General features: G+C 39.0%; 1 protein-coding gene across 1 annotated transcript in view; it reads right to left on the minus strand.

The window, feature by feature from the left end:
• GLIS1 (GLIS family zinc finger 1) overlaps window positions 1-12,894 on the minus strand; it is a 203,684-nt gene that overhangs the window by 112,068 nt on the left and 78,722 nt on the right. The window lies entirely within an intron of this gene.

Genomic DNA, 12,894 nt, shown 5'->3' on the forward strand with positions numbered 1-12,894 from the left:
TACTTTGTATGCTCATTTGCATATTTTGTATGCTTATTTGGGATCTCCTTGTAAAATTCTTGTAAATAACATGGCAGTGGAAATGAAAGTTTTGACAAGGAAGCAAAAATTAATTCCAAAGGAATGTGGATCTGTGAATTATGGTTGTTTATTTCTCTTTTTAAGTCTTGTGGCTGTTTTACACTTCATAATCTAACTCAAAAAAACTTAATCTGATAGTTTGCCTTCCTTCTGTGTATTTTTATGGCAGAGACTTGCCTGTGTTAGATTTTGCAGAGAGATGTTTCAGAGTCCCCTTATTTTCAGGGAGAGGAGAGCTCTGAAAACAGTGACGTAAGTGAAGTTTTTCTTTGCAGACAATTATCTCTGTGATTATGACTTTAGATGGGCATGTTTCTACTTTACTGTCAGGTCAAGAGTGTTAAAAAATGTAACTAATTTTGTTTCGATGTATACATTTAACTGTTATTTTCCAAGTAAGCTATTATTATAAATGCTAATGCTAATAATAATAATATATTCTGCTCTGGTGAATATTAAATTTGACCAGACTTGGAAAAACAGACTAGAGGTATAGCAATATTCTTCAGAAATATAAATATAACCACAAATGATAATCTATCTAAAAAGAAAGGACAAAGAAGGAACTGAGAATTTAGATTGCATTGGTCAAACACTAGCAATTCCATTTAATTTAAAGTATATTATATTCATCTCACCATAGTTTTGCTGTCTCTGAGTTTTACCCAGACAATACCTATGTCATTAAGCGATCCCAAAATGGGTATCTAAGACGAGCTCATGCGACTTCAGGACATGTTTTCTTCTTCCCCTTGACTATAGAAGGTACCTAAACTAGTAACTTAAACTGAGTACCTGACTTTTAAACAGCTGCAGTTGAGTGAAATGAATAGTAGCCATATGACTTACAAACATCCTTGTAACTAATAACCTACTTTACATTGCTCTCAGGTCTGGGCCGCCTTCTACTGAAGCCCACGTTGGACCTGCAATTTACAGCACAACTTCTACCATTTCGACACATAATTTGTGGTATTACCCAGAGCAGGTATATGTTGATAAAGACTCACAGAATCAGAGAATGGTTTGGGTTAGAAGGGACCTTCAAAGATAATCTAGTCCAACTCCCCTGCCATGGACAGGGACATCTTTCACTAGATCAGGTTGCTCAAAGCTCATCTAACCTGACCTTGAACGCTTCCCTGGGGAAGCTGTCCCAGTGTCTCACCACCCTCATCATGAAAACTTTTCTTCCTTATATCCAATCTAAATGTACCTTCAGTTTAAAACCATTGCCCTTTGTCCTGTCATTACAAGCTCTAATAAAATGTTTTTCTCTATCTTTCTTATAAGCCCCCTTTTACATATTGAAAGGCTGCTATAAGGTCTCCCTGGAGCCTTCTCTTCTCCAAGCTGAAGAACCCCAACTCTCTCAGCCTGTCTTCATAGGAGAGGTGCTCCAGACCTCTGATCATCTTCGTGGTCCTCCTCTGGACTTGCTCCAACAGGCCCATGTCCTCCTTATGTTGGGGGCCCCAGAGCTGGACACAATACTCCAGGTAGGGTCTCACCAGAGCGGAGCAGAGGTGCAGAATCACTTCCCTCGACCTGCTGGCCACGCTTCTTTTGATGCAGCCAGGATATAGTTGGCTTCCTGAGCTGTGAGCGTACATTGCCACCAATACCCCAAGCTGCTCTCCTCAGGGCTGCTCTCAATCAATTCATCACCCAGTCTGTACTGAGCTTTACACCTACATAATATAGGTATTACATAGATTTATAGGTGTAATACTGTATAATTAACCAGATATCACAGTATCTAGTTAATTATATTTTCATTATATAAGGGTAAGTAAAATTGTACTTGTGAAGTTTTGCAATCACTGCAGTTTTGTTACCTTGTTTATGAAGTTCCAATCAGAGATTGTGCTCATTTTAGTCCATTACTGCTTCAGCACAGCTCCTCAGAGCAAAGGTACCCTTAACATACTTGAACACCCGTTTCCTCTTTTGGAGATCTGCTAATGCTTGCGGACTTGGCAGTGTTAGGTTTACAGTTGGACTCAATGATCTTAAGGCCTTTTCCAACCCAAATGATTCTATGATTCTAATCCTATAGCAAACGAGAGCCCGAACTGCTGTGGTCCTCTATAATTACAGTCAATGAGGTAAGATTCTGATTGCTTTGAAAGCAATGAGAATCACGTTCAGGGTATAAATGAGAAGAAACAGGTGACTGGGGAAGGCAAAAAAGTCTCTGGTAACTGGAGAATATGTGAAAGGGATCACAGCACAAAAGTCCATTCTCCTCCACTGGCTGGGCTCCACAGCCTCCCCATCATGCTCCACGGCACCATTGTAATAGCGAAGACCATGGCAGATGAAGACGTAGTCCAGGCAAGCATCCAGACCCATAGAAAAGAGTGGGTACATGTGACACCCAAATTACAAGTCTCATGAGGCATTATTGTGACATTTCCAGAAGAGAATTCCGTTTCCAATGAAAAGTTTTCAGTGTTTGGCTGATACATTACATTTCTTGACCATTTATTTATTTGATTATTATTTTTTAAGAAGTCAGAATCTTTAAAATTGGAAAAACAATAACGGATTTTTCCTACACAGCTCCATCACAATACCAAGTCATGTGATAAGTCTTAGGAAGTGTAGGCCAGCATTATTTTATGTAAACAAAAAGCTCACGTAAGATTTTTTAGGAATGATACATGAGAGTTTAAAGAGAAACCAATTTGTATTTAAACTACACAAAATGGGTTACTAGCCTTCTTCATGGTAATTAGTATATATGTTCTAGTTATTTCAGATTTATATTCAGAGACCTGAATTCACTGATATCCTGTGATTGTTCTGAATGACTCCAAAGAGACTCAGAAGCTGTACAGAAATGTAGCACCTTTTGGCCTGCGCAGGGCAGTCAGTTATATTCGGAGGTTTTGGACCGAGGCATTTAAGATCACTTTGGAAGCCTCTCAGCTTATAGTGGGCATTTGTGACAATTAGGTCTGCCCTGCTTGTAATCATGACATAAATTATCACTATATCCTCTGGAGTCCACAGCTCCATCGGGCTGTATTCCATTCCTATTCTCGTTCCATCCTGTCATAATTTAACTCACTTCAGGGGTAATACCTACCTTAGCAAGACTGTATAATCAGACTTGTGGTTGTTAATTTGGATACATTAATCACATGTAAAGGGTATCTAAATACACTGTTGAACATCAGTGAAATAAGTTCTATACACTTTTAAAGGCCACACCGCCAAGAGAAATTGATAAATCAGTCATACCTACAATACCCAATTCACATTTCCTCACTTTTTCCACCAGCAATGTTACCTGGAATATATTCAAGATGTATCTTCCCTCCAAAATACTGTGGATTCTTTTAAAATGTTTAAGATAAGACTCATAATAAAAACACTTTCCTTCTTTCATTCCAGCCAAATGATACAGGTCTGAAATTCATTAGGGCTCCATTAGGGCTTTCTAAATATGCATTTTATCAATTTTATCATATTATCAAAACACAGAAACTTGAAGCTTCCACCAAAGTTCCACAATACCAACTGTAACACACACTGATACCTGTTTGTGTGAAGATGGAGATTTCCTAGAATAACATGAACATTATCCCTGTGCTGTCAAAAATTATTATCTTCTCTTGTAGCTGTCAAATCAGAAAATACATTTCTCCCCGCAAAGGAGTAGAACACTTATGTTAAATCCGTGAAATTATGTGTTCAGCCAATCCACCATGCATTTGCCTTCACAAAGTACCTTACAGATTTATTAACAAGAGCTAAAACAACAGCGCCTTGAGTGAAGTTGCACTTGCATCAAAGCCCTCCGAAATGTGCCCACCACATGGGAGTTGGAACAATGACGGACAAGGAACAACACCAGTGGCACACTTTTTTTTTCCCCCGCAGCAACTAAAACAAGAACCGAGAGATCATTTCTGAACACAGAAAACCAGAGTCTACGTTTGACTGTCCAAGCACATGTGAAAGCAAATTCATTACCTCTGAAAAAAAAAGAAAAAAGTCTGGTTTACACCAGTGTAACTGAGAACAGAATCTGGCCCTTTGACAACTGGCTGTTTTATACAATATTAATATCACTGGCTGGCATACACAAGATTTAAGCATTTTCCATGTCTGGAACTAGATCTCTCCTTTCACTGGTATCGAGGGGCCTTTAACCTACATACTGTAACTTACCAATAACAGATGAAAAGAGCTCATACTCCCTGCCTTATACCAGAGGGTTCACCCTGCTTTCAGTACAACCGTAGCTATTTCATAAATCCCTATAAAAAAGTAATCCTAATTTACAGAGAGTAAATCTAATAAAAGCAGAATGGTTTCCAGAAGGATCTCGTGGAAGTAGAATCCATCAAGGTAACTTTTGTCTTTCTCTTTTTCTGTCCTGCAGTTTTGATTTACATCTTTACATTTAAATGCTTGTGAAGGGAACGGAAGAGGTTGATACAGTAGTGTGCAAAGGCTGCAATCAGGCAATTCCTTCCATATGAGTAATCAAGTTAGTTCAATTTTGGACATCTTGCTTCTTTCATTCTGGGGTAACTGACTTTGGGGGAGTTTTTTCTTGAATTATGCCAGATTAAGTCATGAGAGAATTGGTCCCATTGATTGTGATGAGGCTACACACCTCAGGAAGGACACTAGGAACTGCAGAGTCAGCCCTACATTTTTTGCTAGGGGTAAATTCTTCTAGAGGAAAACAGAACATCTCCTCACACAAAGGGAAACCTGTCTGTGCAACAATGAGACCAACCTTTAAAACAACCCTACTAAAAGGCGATAGCTCTCCCTCCTCCCTGGGGAACATCTTGTTTACCATTCAGGAAGGCTTCACTCTTACTGATAAAATTAGCTATTAAGGCTGTAGATAGATAAGAGCAAGAATTTACCCAAAGGGTAATTATTCAACAATAAAGACGTGTTGCAGTGCTTTGGAGTTTACCTAATTAAGGCCAATGAACAAATAACTAAAATGATGTAAAATTGAAATGACTCACATTCAAAATAGAGATAGATTTGAAATATTTGCCTAACATACTTAGATATCCCCAGAGCATTGTGGGTTTTGCGGCGAAGACCAAACTAGGTCATTTGCTTTTTTTTCTTACTGCTTCATTCTCTTTAATTACTTCTTTTTTAAAAAAATTTTGCCATTCTTGGTTTTGTTTGGATACGATGTCCAAAATTTACCACGACAACACTCAGAAACGGAACGCTGTTACTGGCAGCTGGATGAGTCACGTGAGATGAGTGAAAGATCAAACAGTACCAGATTTTCCTCAAACAAGTGAAAATCATCCGTGCTGGAAAAGGCCATCAAAGCCCTCCACTGAGAGAAAATTATTAACTCAAAAGGTGCCAACCCAGCAAAGCCATGTATCGTAGGGAAGGCACTGCACCCATACTCAGCAACCCATTCCACATAACTAACGCTGAATAATCTCCATTGCTGTATGGCTGGAGTGACTGCCACAACTCCTATACAGTCAGTAATTTAACAGCGTCAAGAGAGATGCACAGCACTACGCTGCCCGCTTGAAGGCTCTAATGAATGAACGGAATGCTTCAAAACACAGAATCTTCCAAATGGTTCACGAAAATACAGCATTTTCAAAATTTTCAAAAACAACAAAAAATCAACACTTTCTCAAAGTTTTTTATGCCTGTTATGCCACTCTCTGCAGTGAATGGGAGGGCTTGTCTTAATCCTACAACACCAAGCCTGAGGGGCGGAAATGTGGCATAAAAGCTGGAAAAAAGATACTATAGTTGTTCTTATACTTCCTAGAAGGCAAGTGCAACTCTCTGAGCCAGATTTCCTATGCCTGGTGAAAAAACACGGTTTCTCCTTTAGTTTCAGTGAAGCACTATCAGAAGGGTTTGGGGCTATTTTTTTTTCTGTTGTGGGCATAGCTTAAGAGAAGGGAAGAAACTTTAGAAGTAGGCTGGTGTGATTAGCCGTATATGACATTACAGCCCTACGCAGACCATACCCAAATGTAATATCGTTATTTTCACTTAGATCTTCATAACAAGATAACCTAAACACAGACTTCCAGATCTTGGCCCAGAGACCTAAAAGATGTTTGGATCTTCTCTTGACCTCTTTACAGTCATTTGCACCACCTGGTACACAACAAATCTCTAGACATTTGGGCTTCTCACCACTTGAAAGAGGAAAGTTCTGCACTTTAAGAGATTTTTGCAATAATTTCTAATTCATTACAGCACTTCCAATAACATGTTATTATTAAAGATTATCTTTTTTTAAATTACACAAACAGTATGTAGTCTCAGATTGTCCAACCATGACTCTTTATGTAGGTAGATGTACACTCTCACAAAGCTTTGTAAATTCTACCTTTTTATTACAAGCTATAGTTTTACCCTGTGTATTTCTGGTAGTTCCCTCTGTGTTTTGATTTCACCTCTTTGTGGTATCAGTACTATGCACCCCTAAGTTTCTCTCCTGGGGTAGAAGGAGGCAAGAAACGCCTTAGAGCTGAATAACCCTGGAGCAGTGCATTAAGGTGCAGAATTCCTTCTTTGTTCCATTAATTATCTGAGTCTTCTGCAATACACAGGTAGCAAATGCAGGATGTGAACATGGTGCTGAAGAAACAACTACATAGATAGTGACTATCAAACAAAATCAATGTTACACAGAAAAGTTACTTAAAACATTCAAATATAATTGTGCAGTTCTTTAAACCTGTTGGGCAGCCCATGGGGTCAAGTATATTGACTTTCAATACAACCATTTATCACGTACAGCTCCTTTGGTTCATTTAGACTGGCAAAGGAACAATTCTTTTTCCAAGGCATCAAGACAAGAGATCTGTTGCTGTTTGTCCTTACTTGAAGACTGAAGTGGCTAACAATAACAGCATTAAATTTTCACTGCTGCATTCAAGAGTTCATATCCCAAAGAAGAACAAGGCAGCTCCCACCACATTCCAGGTTCACCCTAGATCTCTGTATGAGTTACAACCTGTTCACATTTTAAGGCCTGTTTCATGCAGCTGGTAGAGACTTGGCTTCACTTTTTTATAATGCCTGTACACTATCTTAATAAAAACACAGTAAGTGAGAGCCAAAAGATTCTTTATTAGGGAGCAGACCTCCCTGTATAGGGAGAGTCAGGTGAAGACACAAATTGTCCTACATTTGTGTATCGTAACAGAGGTGACAGGTCCTCTGCCCATTTGAAAACAGATACAGCTGATATGAATCTATAAAACATTAGGGTTAAAACCAGCAGTATTCAATAAGATTAGAATAAAAAAGAAGTAACTCTTTCCTCCAAGTTTTTTTGAACCATCCTATGAAATACTATAACAGAAATACTTATTTCTTTACTTTCACATTGATATATGAGTGAAGACAGAAGGGCTAAGAAAACTCTTGTAAACTAAAACAACCCAGCTAGGGAAATAAATTGTGGAGTATTAATCTTAAAAACTTGTGAAAGATAAATATAACCCATGTGTGTCTTTCTAGTAGATTCTGGACCCTAAGTGTTGGCTACATCTATATTTGTTATTTCATGTTCAATTTATTTTTAAAACAAGTTATTTGGATTGCATTTTATTTCTGTTCTGTGGAATTTCTTTTTGCAGACTACACACAATATTTTAAAAGAGTGAATGAGTAGGGTTGGTATTACTGAATAAAGAAGCATGGTTGATTTTATTACATCAATCTAACTTAAAACAATCTGACAACATTTCAGTAATTTAGAGATTTGTAACCTCTTCACCTTTGAGCATGTGGATAGATATGTCTCCCATATTTTATGTTTTCATGATATTTTAAAGATAATCTTGGAGTCCAACAGGCAGTTGAAAAAGGCAGTAACAATACATTACATCTTTCACTGCCAAAATGGCTTGCAATGTTACGTAGTTTAGATTCCCAGCAGAGACCTTCACAACACTTTTTGAAGTTAGCGAGCATGGCCAAGATTCAGGAAAACACATGCCATGTGCTCAGGTTCCAGCCACTTCACAGCCTTAGCTGATGTTCTGAGTTAGGCTTTAGATGTGTAAGAATATAACCATTTTAGGCAACAGTGAATAGATTGTCAGAGAAATAAAATAACTGCCTGCTATCACAAGAAGTCTTTCACTGCACTCAGGTTTGAAACTCAACATTCTTGGCTTCCTATTTGGATCTCAGACCTCTAAGTTATGCCCCCAAACAGAGCTGAAAGCAGAGTGAAAATGACCATTGCCCTCTTTTGTGGCAATCAGGACAAAACCTTTCGCAGCCTGATAAAACACAGGTCTTGTCATTAAATTCATTGTTACAGAGTCTCCTCATCTTGAAATCACCTTTTGCCTGTTGCCAGGCAATCTGAAAAATATTGTTCTCAGCACATCTGGCCTTTTTTGTGGTCAGTTATCCTTCCTCACAGCTTGGGTTTTAGTAACAGGGGGAAAAGACATTAAAATAAATGTTTTAGGAAAATATTAAGCTCAACAAACATTATTTTAATTAAAAGGAAATCCTAAAACCCTCCTAATGGGCACTTGGAGAATATAAGCTCTACGTAATGAAATTTGATGTACTTTTTTTTTTTTTTTTTTTTTAAGATGACTGCGCTTGGAATAGGTTTAATTCTCAGTATTTCTGTCAGGTAGGATATATCATTATGATTCTCCTCGCCCTGCCAAACACGGAAGATGGGTGCCTTTGCCGCCTTATGAGTAAACACATTTGAAGGAGACGCAAATATAGCCATTGGCCCCATTCTCTTTTCCCACTTTTCCACTCCTCTCCATTTCGATTTCATTTCTAGGTTCGGTTTGAAACCCTCTCTTCCACTAACATCTTTAACCCTTTCCAACCTGTGCCTCACCTTTTGGTACATGTTCCAGGATGACATAGATGCAAGCCACCACACTGTACTAAGCTGGCTCTACCAAATCCATTGTACTATTTAGATGCACAAGTTTGAACCCTAGTTGATGCTGGACACACTATGTGGGTACCAGTCAACTGTATTTTTCAATGTGAGCAACACGCATAACACACAGAAGCTGCTGTCAATCTGTTTGGTTTAAACTCCCTGCTCTCACACATGAGATTGATCAACAACCTGTGCTCTCAGGGACCAGCTGAACCAAGATGAATCAAGCCACACCCCCTGAAAAAAATGCCATTGTGCATATTGGTGTAAGGTACAAGACAACTCTACACCATTTAGGGTTATGTACACACTCACCTGCCCTTGTCCCCTTTGGTTTGTCTTTTTTGTTGCTCTAAATGGACACCACCAGGGTATTCACAGCAGCCTGTAGTTAGATGGGGCCTGTAGGTTAAAAGAACTCCAGAGTGACTCTTTCAAGACAGAAGTTCACATATTTTGTGATGAGGGTACTTGAATTGTTCCTATTGTAAACATGCTTTCATCATCGATTATGTGACTCCATTGAAAAGACAGGATCTTTCCATACATGCACAGTTTGAGATTATCTATTCCTTTTGGTTTTTTCCTCTAAGTCATTTAATTCACTAATAGCCAGAGCATGCCTACTATGAACTGCACGTGGGTTATTGCTTTCCCATTTACTTATTAAACCCTGAACTTTTAAACTACCAGATCTCCACTCCCCTATATTTTACGTAGTCCATTTAGTCTCTCTTTTCCATGGAAGTTCTAGCCAGCAGACCATGTAAAGACTCCGCAGGGGTATATGCTCTCCCAAACATTTGAAACACAAGGATGTGCAGGGAATGAAAGCTGGGGTTTTGCCATATGGCACCTTGCATGTGTCTTGTGTAAACATACATGTCTCTATGTCCCAAGAAGGAATTTTATGTCTGCCTGGCTCAGCAGTACGCTATATATATTAAAAGGAAAAAAACAACCACCCATACTTACAATGGAGCACAACAAAAATTATTTCTATCAAGATGTTGAGCTCAAAGATTTAGAAGCCTAGAAGCATCACCAAATCAGTAAAAGCCACAGAAGCTAATTACTACAAAGACAGAATCACTGTAGATCATACAAGGTCATGCAGGAACAGTAACTTTAAACAAAGGGGAAAGCTAATAACTAAAAAGCATTTTGTTCTTTTCAACGCAAGTTAGTTGGAGGAAAAGGTCTGGTGGGATGCGGATGCCCAACATCTAGTCTTAAGGACCTAATTCTGATGCACGTATTTGGAAACCAGTCTACTCATAGTCAAAGATACAAAAAACGACTCATAATAGGAATGAAAATGCACTGGGAGTCTAGAAAGAAGCTTCTACGTTGCTGTGTGATGGGAACACTCCTACATGAAAGGGAAGACAATGGAGGGGTGATAGTAAACCTGCACTGCACATCAGCTTCCAGCTATGGGTCATCTTCCATTTTCTGGCCCTCCAAAAAGTGCGAAGTAAGCTCCTTTCCTATGGGAGCCTTCATGAGTCTCTCCTCTCTACCAATATCTTTGCTCCAAGCTCACTTGTTACAGGAGCTTCTTCCAGACATTTTTTCCTGGTTCTTTATATATCAGAGTGATTAAGAACTACAGTGAAAAGGCATTTGAGTGCTGAAGACTACACATTCTCCTAATGGAACTTGCATTGGTTTCTCCATTCTCTTGTTAAAAAACAGACATCCTCACATACATAACCTCCATCTAGACTCACTGCAGATCTCTCACACTTACCAAGTAACCTACATCTCCAATCAACCTCTTTGTGCTCTTGTGTAAAACAAGTTTTTACAATGAAAACTCAAATTGCTACCACAAACAGGCAACCATTTCACCTACGCGGTCTCCTTGATCATTTAATGCTTGATACCTAATACAGTAATGGCTTCTTTGCAGCTTAGAATTAACACTGCCAGAAAGAAAAATTCAAGACAAACAAACAGTTTCCCCAATATATGCTGAAAAGAGCAACAGCCTACCCCTGCTACTTTTCATTTGCTGTTTTCATTGTTTGACATTTCTTTCTGCCAAGCTTTTGGCATTATTTCAAGGATTGATTTGAAATATATTTAACACCAAGTGATTTGCAATGTTGTTTTCTATTTTACCAGAACTATGCTTGGGACTAATTCTATTTAAATAGAATTTACCCTTCTGCACTCATTGCCAGTGAACGGGCCTCTTGCAGGCTCTCCACAACAGAGTGCACTTCTCCCTAACTTTACCTAAGTCTGAAAATAGCAGTAATCTATACCTGCAGTCTCAGGATTGTAGATATATGCAGTGCCTGTTAAACACACACCTTAATGTTATCACCAGCGATAACAGTCTACTGAACGACAGTGTCAAACATACAAGTTATTGGTGCAATAAATACCTATATGCCATGAAATACAGTAAGAAGAAAAACTCTCCTCTATGACTTAAATACAACTAATTCAACTTTGCAGCATAAAACACTAAGCAAAAGCTCTCAGGAAAGTGCACCTACTTGCACACTGTCCACATTCCAGCGTTATGGCATTCTCAAAACTCTAATTACAGTCAACTCTTCAGATTTACAGCATTTTTTCTGCTGATCATCCCCGCCATCAAGAATACATGAAGAGCATGAAATCATTCTAACACGCTGATCTAACCGATCCAGTGAAACTAGAGTAATGCATTAATCATATTGTCTTCGGGTCCAGGTCTGGTCTGGTTGTCAATCAGGAGTCACTGCCATAGCCAGTGAAATAACACTGCTAGAAGGTGAAAGATCAGACCTATGAAGTCTTCTAGAACTATCTAAAGATGCACACTGGAGGGATGAATTCTAACATCTCCACTTTAATAAAAGCTTCCAGTGCTCCATCGGAGATACAAATACTGCAGCCAGCAACTCAGTAAATATTGTTGACTAACCAAACTGAGCAGAGAGCCACAGACAGAAAGGTCGTCTTCTACTCAGACTGCATTTGAGGGCCTCATATTGAGAAAGTTTAGCTTCTTACAGCTCTGGGCAGATGTCCCATTCCTTTCTTCTTTCCCATCACCTTGGGACACTGCTAACCTTGACAATGAGGGTGAGGATTTATATCTGGAACATACATTTTATGTGACTTTAGTGCTGGAAAAAAAAAAAGCCAGGTTAAAAGCAGTGGATATGGAAATGTTCCCATAGCAGGTAAAGTGTGTTCAAAAGGTGTGCAAGGTTCCCTCAATCTCAGGACAAAAGAGCCAGAAATGTGCCCTGTAAGAACTACTACTGAGTGGGAAACAGAGACCCTATGGTGAAATGACCAAGTTTGTGAATAGCAGGCATAGCGCAGGAATAGAGAGTGACTTCCAAAGACCACACAGTTTACAGGCTGAACCCAGAAAGAATGCCAGTGTGCTTGGTGCATTGTATTTCCTGTGGGATATCTGCATCTAGTTTAACCACACGCTGTTGGATCTAGAGTGTATCTTTTAGAAAGACATCAAATCTCAGGGTGGAATGGAGAATTGCTTCTGTGGCAGTTTGTTCCATGGCTCTCAGCATGAATTTTATATAGCTTGAACTTGTTTGACTTCAGTTCCCAGGCCCTGGGTCTCGTTACGCCTTTGTGTGCCAGATTAAAACACAAGACGTACCTGGTACTTTCTCCCACTGCAGATAATTTTAGACTTTGTTCCTACCTTTTCTTCAGTGACTAGTTAGTCACTGGCCTTCTTTTTTCTTTTCTCACAGTATAGTATATTCTCCAGATCATGAACCGTTTGTGTGGATCTTCTCTTAAACACAGCCAGTTTTTCCACGGAACCTTGTTAAATTGTCAACACTAGAACAGTACAGTACTAGAATCATTAATAACATAAGACAACAGTGTTGTTTTGCTACTTCTTCCCAATATGT

Source organism: Larus michahellis, chromosome 8, assembly GCF_964199755.1.
Source record: "Larus michahellis chromosome 8, bLarMic1.1, whole genome shotgun sequence".
Classification (NCBI taxonomy): Eukaryota; Metazoa; Chordata; class Aves; order Charadriiformes; family Laridae; genus Larus; species Larus michahellis.